Source organism: Nyctereutes procyonoides, unplaced genomic scaffold (genome assembly GCF_905146905.1).
Source record: "Nyctereutes procyonoides isolate TBG_1078 unplaced genomic scaffold, NYPRO_anot_genome, whole genome shotgun sequence".
Taxonomy (NCBI): domain Eukaryota; kingdom Metazoa; phylum Chordata; class Mammalia; order Carnivora; family Canidae; genus Nyctereutes; species Nyctereutes procyonoides.
In genome coordinates, this window is record NW_026575040.1 from 22,851,057 (window position 1) to 22,858,434 (window position 7,378).

Below are 7,378 nucleotides of genomic sequence, written 5' to 3' on the forward strand. Positions count from 1 at the left end.
CACACCATCAACTAAGGTATGGTGGCCTGACCACCACAATCCCCTAGGTAGAAATCTTGGCCCCCACTATCCCGAGAGTTCCCTGGGCTCCCCAAATTGCCTAAGGCACACATTCTTGGGTCCCCTAAAACCTAAGGTTGAAATTCCAGGACCTTCAATATTTCCAAAGGTAGAATCGGGAGAGGGCTTGGCGGGGTGTGGAGTTGCAAAAATCACTAAGGTTTACTCCCTGTCTTCCTCAAAGACCTTGGGTCAAGTTTTCTGGCCCCCACAACCATCTAAGCTCTAGTTTTCTGCCCCTTTATCCCCGCCCCCCCACCACTCATGAAATATCCTAAGCTGCAGTTGCCTGGACCCCCTATAATTGGCCTAAGGCGAATGTTTTGGGCTCCAACAATTAACTAAGCTTGAGTATGTCCTGGCTCTCCACAAAAATCACCTAAAGCTACAATCTCCTGGGCCCCCACAATCAATCTAGCAGCACAGGCTTGGATCCAATCACCTAACATTCAGTCTCCTCAGCCCCTCAGTTACCTAAACTAGAGGGACCTGGGCCACCACATCATCTAAAACACACCTCACTGGGCCCCCAACATCACATCTAGACAGTTTCTAGACCTACAATTCCTAGGTTAATATTTCTTGGGGCCCCATAACACCTAAGGGAAAATTGCCTAGGCCTCACACAGTCACTAAGGTATGGTTTCCTGGCCCCCAAAACAGTTTTCTTGGCACCTTCAATCACCTAAGGTGGATGTTCCGAGGACTCTACAAACACATCAGGTACAGTGTTTGGGGCCACCTTATTCCCATAAGATGCGTTATCTTGGCCATCCACAGTCATATAAGGTAGAATTTCTGGGGCCCCACAATCACCGAGGCCCCCACTGTTACCTAGGGTACATGATATTGGCTCTACACAGTCATCTTGGGTATACTATCCTAGCACTCTCATTCATACTAAGGAAGATTATTCTAGATCTCACAGTCACCTAAGATACAGCTTCTTGTTCTCCCATAGTCACAAAAGCTAGAATTTCCTGGGCTACTACATTCACCTATGGAAGATTCCTGGGACCCCCCACATTCACATAAAGTCTCCATTAATGGCAATAATCACCTAAAGTAGATTTTCCTGGCTTCAAAATAACTCAGAGTTTCCTGGGCATCTAGAATTGCTGAAAGTAAGTTACCAGGTACCCCACATCAACTTTGGTAGTATTCCTCACCCTCCACCATCACCTCAGCCTCAATTTCCTGGATGCCCACAATCACTCCAGCAAGTCTTTCCTGGGGCTCCCATAATCACTGTAGCTACATTTCCTGGACCACCTACAATAACCAAAACTAGTGTTTATGGACCTTCTCAATCACCTCAGTGTGGGATCATCGGTCTCCAAAAATCATCTAAGCTCAAGTTCCTAGGCTCCTTCATCACCTAAGGTAGAGATTCATGAGCACACACAACCACCTAAGTAGAGTGCCCTGGTATTCACAGTCACCAAAGTCATAGTGACCTTGGCACCCACAATTACCTATGAAAAAATAACCTGGTCCCTCATCACCAAAGCATAGAGTTAAACGCACCCATTTTCCCCACAATTACCTAAGGTACAGTTTCATGGTACATATTAGCTAAGTAGAGTTTTCTTGGCATGCACAATCACACATTAGCATAGTTTCCTCATCCCTACAATCACCTAAGGTAGAGATACCCGTCATCCACCCAACCTCCCTCCACCCCCAGTAATCACCTATAATCCAGCTACCTGAGACCTGTTGGAGACTCCTGGGTGCCCACAATCACTTAAGATTGTGTTCCACTTATGACAACCTAGAGTTTTTTGGTCCCCCAATTCCCTAGGATAGTGTTCTTAGGCTCCCCCACCACCACTACCAGTCCCCTCAAGGTAAGAATCCTGACACTCGGGACGTCTCGATGGCCCAGCGGTTTGAGTGTCTGCCTTTGGCTCAGGGCCTGATCTCGGGTCCGGGGATCAAGTCCCATGTTGGGCTCCCTGCAAGGAGCCTGCTTCTCCCTCGGCCTGTGTCTCTGCCTCTTTCTCTGTGTCTCTCATGAATAAATAAATAAAATATTAAAAAAAAAAGATCCTGGCCCTCTTCATATGGCTATAACTTTTTGGTCCCTTAATATCACCTAAAGGAGTATTTTCTGGGACCCCCCAAAGTCATTGAAGGGAGCGATTCTTCCCTTCCCCACCCCAACATCCCCTAAGTTAGAATTTCTTCTGTTTTTTATAGTTAATTAAGATGGAGTTTCCTGGGCTTCCCAGATCACCTAAAGTTGCTTGTTTTGTGTTCCCACAATCATCTAAAATAGAGATTCCTTCCCCCACCCCCCACATCACTAAGATGAGTCTTCTGACGCTACATAAACTATGGTGGCATTTTCTTAGACAATTCCCTAAGGAAAAGCCTCCTTGGCCTGCACCATCACTTAAGGTAGACTTTCCAGAGCCCTAGAAACACCTACGGTAAAATCACTCTTGCCCCCTCTACAACCCAAGGTACAGTATTTTGGGTCCACTATCACTGGAGGTGGAGTTCCTCGTAAAAAAAAAAAAAAAAGAAAAGAAAGAAAGAAAGAAAAAGAAAAAAAAAAAGGTCACTTCCAATTCCCCCTACTCAACCCCTAGCAACCAGAACATCTACTCTGCCTTTATAGATAGGCCTATCTGGACATTTCATATAAACTAAATCACACAACAAATGGTTTTCTGTGTCTGATTTTATTTAGCATATTTTCAGGATTTACCTATGTCCTAGCATGTATCAGTACTTTGTTCCTTTTCATGGCTGAGTAATACTCCATTGCATGGTTATACCAAACTTTGTTTATCCATTCATCTGTTTACATTTTTTGGATATTATGAATAATGCTGCTATGAATATTTTTTAACGTTCCTTTACAAAGTTTTTGTATGGACATATTTTCAATCCTCGAGTGTATTTCTAGGAGTGAAATTACAGGTCATATGGTAGCTCTATGCTTAACATTTTGAGGAACTGCCTGTTTTCCATAGCAGTTGTACTCTCAGACATTCTCATCAGCAATGTATGAGGGTTCCGTCTTCAGGGTTTTGTTTTTTTTTTTTAAGATTTTCTTTATTCATGAGAGGCAGAGATACAGGCAGAGGGAGAAGCAGGCTCCATGCAGGGAGCCCGACATGGGACTCGATCCCGGGTCTCCAGGATCATGCCCTGGGCTGAAGGTGGCACTAAACTACTGAGCCACCCGGGCTGCCCCCCTCCCCCCCGCCCCGTTCTTCAGCTTTTAAACCTCAGGGTTTCAAAGGGGAAAGGGAGAGAACTGACCAAGGAGAATCTGGGGAAAACACACCTTGTGCCTTTAACATAGAACGGATGACCTGTGCCCCTTGCCCCTTCCCGTGGTGTCACAGAACCCACCCATCCTGACTTACCATCCTTGCAGCCGGAGGGTAGGGCACCTCTCCTAGACAAGGTTGAAGGTCAGCCGCTGTCATCCTCCCTCTGCCCCTACAGAGCCATGGGCGCTCCTATTAACCCACCACACTCAGCTGCGGTGCCCTAAGGCCTTCGTCTGGATTTGTTTGCCTTTCAGCTGCTCAAGGGGTTTCTCTTTATGTTCAGCCACGCCTCTTTGAATCTCACTGAAAAATCAAAGGGATTGAAAAGGAGGCGACTGGGTAGCTCAGTTGGTTAAGTGTCTGCCTTTGGCTCAGGCCATGATCTCAGGGTCCTGGGATTGAGCCCCAAGTTGGGCTCCTGCTCAGCGGGGAGCCTGCTTCTCCTCCTGCCCCTGCCTCTGCCCTGCTTGTGCTCTCTCTGTCAAATAGAGTCTTTTTAAAAAAATAAAATCAAACAAACAAAAAACCCCAAAGGAACTGAAGATGCTGGTGACCACAGTTTATAAAAACCTAGAACAAGGCACTTCTGTCCCCATCTAGTCAGGCATCCACTTAGCTACAACTTTCTAAGTCTGATCACCAATTTAATAAGGTGATCCTAAGTCTGGTCTGGGAAGTGGCTCCCCCTGCAACACTAACATCACAGACCTACATTTTACCATCCTTCCTGAGCTCAACATCCCACTGAGGCCCCAGGCTGGGTAAAGCAGGTGCAGAGAACACAGCTGGTCACATCACCCAAGAGGGCCCTGACTGCAAGTCCACTGACCCCGTGGACCTCGGCACCAGGTAGGAAGCCATTTGCCTCCCACTGCACATTGACACAGCTGTGTCCACCCACTCTACAACCCACCCGGTCCTGGGATTTTTCCCAGGACAGGATGAGAGGGCAAGCAGCAGAGATGCGTGGGATAGGTGGGTTGAATAAAAAGAAAAGAGAAGTCGAGAAGGAGGGCCCTCTGGCACCATCACCTCTATCTTCTATGGCCTCCCAACAGCCCTCCCTCACATATTTTCCATAGTCCCTTTTGCCCTGTGGATATTGAACCTAGTGCTATCCCAGCCTGAGCCTTCTACCTTGACGTTGGATGCTTATTTGTAACTACGTGAAGTCCTCTGCAATGATAACCCACACAAAGCACTTAGAACATTGCGATTATATCTCCATTTCTGATCTCAAGGCCAGCCGCAGAGAAATCTAGCAAAGCCTAGAGGGAGTTTATACTCCAGGAAGATGAAAGTCTCTATTTTACTTACAACCAAGTTTCTCTCCTATGCCTCAGGTAAGGGCACCCTATCACTGCCAAAACTACATCCTAAGAGTTGAGACCCGAGGCCATTGCTCTTGACTTGGGTTATAATGATAATGACCTTGATTTCTTGATACAGCCCTAGAAATCCTGGCATATCTTGCCCCCAAGTGTTTTCTGCATTTGATTTATGAAGAATGCCAAGTGGGACGTTGCTGCTGACCTAATGCTTGTCCATAAAATGTGTTCTTAAAAATCAGATGCAGACCTGGGGCACCTGGGTGGCTTGGTCAGTTGAGCATCCAACTCTTGGTTTAGGCTCAGGTCATGATCTCAGGGCTGTGAGATCGAGCCCGGAGTCAGGCTCCCCACTCAGCAGCAGATCTGCTTGAGAGTCTTCCCCTCTGCATCTCCCCCAACTCATGTCCTGTTTCTCTCAAATAAATAGAAAATAAAGAATAGGATGCAGACCCGATGAATCATGAAGCCATTCTGCCTCTAAGACTAATAAAAAGTGGTCTGCCAGCCCAAATCCCCCTACCAAAGACAGGTAGGGGGCTGTAATGGGGTCATCAGGTATACTTATCATCTGCTAAAAAATAGTGATTTTAAAGGCTTGTTCTTAAGTGTTTGTGTTTTCAAGGGTCACTGACTAACTCATGGTTCAAACACCAGGTAAAGAGGAAATCTTCCAGCATTTGGTCCTCAGGAGGAGTTGAAAATGGAAAAAAAAGAAGAAAGTAAATAAATCTGTGATCTGCACCCTGAAACCCTAATTTCATGTTAAAACCATGAAGACCACTGCTCTCCTGACCTAAGGATTGTAGCGACACTGACCTTGACTTCTCCATGTAGCCTAGATAGCCTGGTCCAGTCCCGCCTCATGCTGGGCATGCATGTCAGCTTCCACTTATGTCTTCCACATCACCTCCTCCTCCTGGAAGTGGAGCCAAACTCTTCAGTAGATGATGTGCCACTGATAAGTATCATATGAGCTGCATCAAAAGGAAATGTCAGGCTAATTTTAAAACATGTTCCTCAGGTGGTCATTAGGCCAGTTCTCAATCTTGTTACACATTAGAATCACCTGAAATACTTTAAAAACCTAGGGCTGCCCCTGCAGGCTCTGGAGATTCAGTTAGATTGGCTTAGATGAGGTGTGGCTTGAGCAGGTTCTAAAAGTTCTCCAAGTTCTCCATGAGATTCTAATGTGCAATTAACCTGAGTTGTGCAGTCAGGGCTGGGAATCACTGCATTAAATGGGAACCTGATAATTAACCTTTCAGGATGATGTGGTTCCATTTGTATTCCACTAAGTTAATTGACCCAGGTAAGACTTTATTTAAATCTTAAGATGGGGTTCCCGCCGCTCAGCCAGAATTCTAAGGCTTTCTGCAGAGATTTGAAAAATGGCAACAAATGAAAGTATCAGCATCTTTAGTTCAGCATCTTTGGCTGTGGAGTATGTAGATTCACTTTTACCTGAGAACTCTCTACAAGAACCATTTAAAAATGCTTGGAACTATATGTTGAATAATTATACAAAGTTCCAGATTGCAACATAGGGATCCTTGATAGTTCACGAAGTTCTTTATTTCTTGTTCTGTTTACCTGGATTTTTGTTTCAATTTATACCTTTCATGAAAAAGTACAAAATTCAAAAGGATAAACCAGAAACATGGGAATACCAATGGAAATGTTTTAAAGTACTTCTCTTTAATCACTTTTGTATCCAGCTTCCTTTGATCTGCGGAACTTATTATTTTACAGAGTATTTTAATATACCTTATGATTGGGAAAGAATGCCAAGATGGTATATGCTTTTGGCAAGATGCTTTGGCTGTGCGGTGATTGAGGATACCTGGCACTATTTCCTGCATAGGCTCTTGCATCACAAAAGAATATATAAATACATTCATAAAGTTCATCATGAGTTTCAGCTCCATTTGGAATGGAAGCTGAATATGCACATCCTTTGTAAACTCTGATTCTTGGAACTGGATTTTTCATTGGAATCCTGCTTTTATGTGATCATGTCATTCTCATTTGGGCATTGGTGACCATTCGTTTGATAGGAACTACTGATGTCCATAGTGGCTATGACATTCCCCTGAACCCTTTAAATCTGATCCCTTTCGGGGATCCCTGGGTGGCGCAGCGGTTTGGCGCCTGCCTTTGGCCCAGGGCGCGATCCTGGAGACCCGGGATTGATTCCCACGTCGGGCTCCCGGTGCATGGAGCCTGCTTCTCCCTCTGCCTGTGTCTCTGCCTCTCTCTCTCTCTCTCTCTCTCTCTCTCTCTCTCTCTGTGTGACTATCATAAATAAATAAAAAAAAATTTTAAAAAATCTGATCCCTTTCTATGCTGGTTCTTGGCATCATGGTTTCCACCACATGAACTTCATTGGAAAGTATGCTTCCACATTTACATGGTGGGATAGAATTTTCAGAACAGACTCTCACTTTACTGCCTATAATGAAAAGATGAATAAGACTGAGAAAAAGATGCAATAAATATCTCATCTCCACCATCCTGAAAGCACACACCTCCCTGAATTGAAGCGAATAGCTAACATTGCTTCTGCGGAGCAGAAATAGACCTGTGTCTTGGCTGCTAAGTGATACAAAGAACATTAACAACCTTTAATTATCTTCCTAGAGGGAACTTTTCTACTTTACATAAAAGTTCTGTATGTGTAGAAATAAGTAAATCTATAAC

At 44.8% G+C, this 7,378-nt stretch overlaps 1 pseudogene; it reads left to right on the forward strand.

Annotated features, from left to right (window-relative positions):
• The first annotated feature begins 6,042 nt into the window (after positions 1-6,042).
• LOC129506438 (methylsterol monooxygenase 1-like) lies at positions 6,043-7,173 on the forward strand (annotated as a pseudogene).
• The last annotated feature ends 205 nt before the right edge of the window (positions 7,174-7,378 follow it).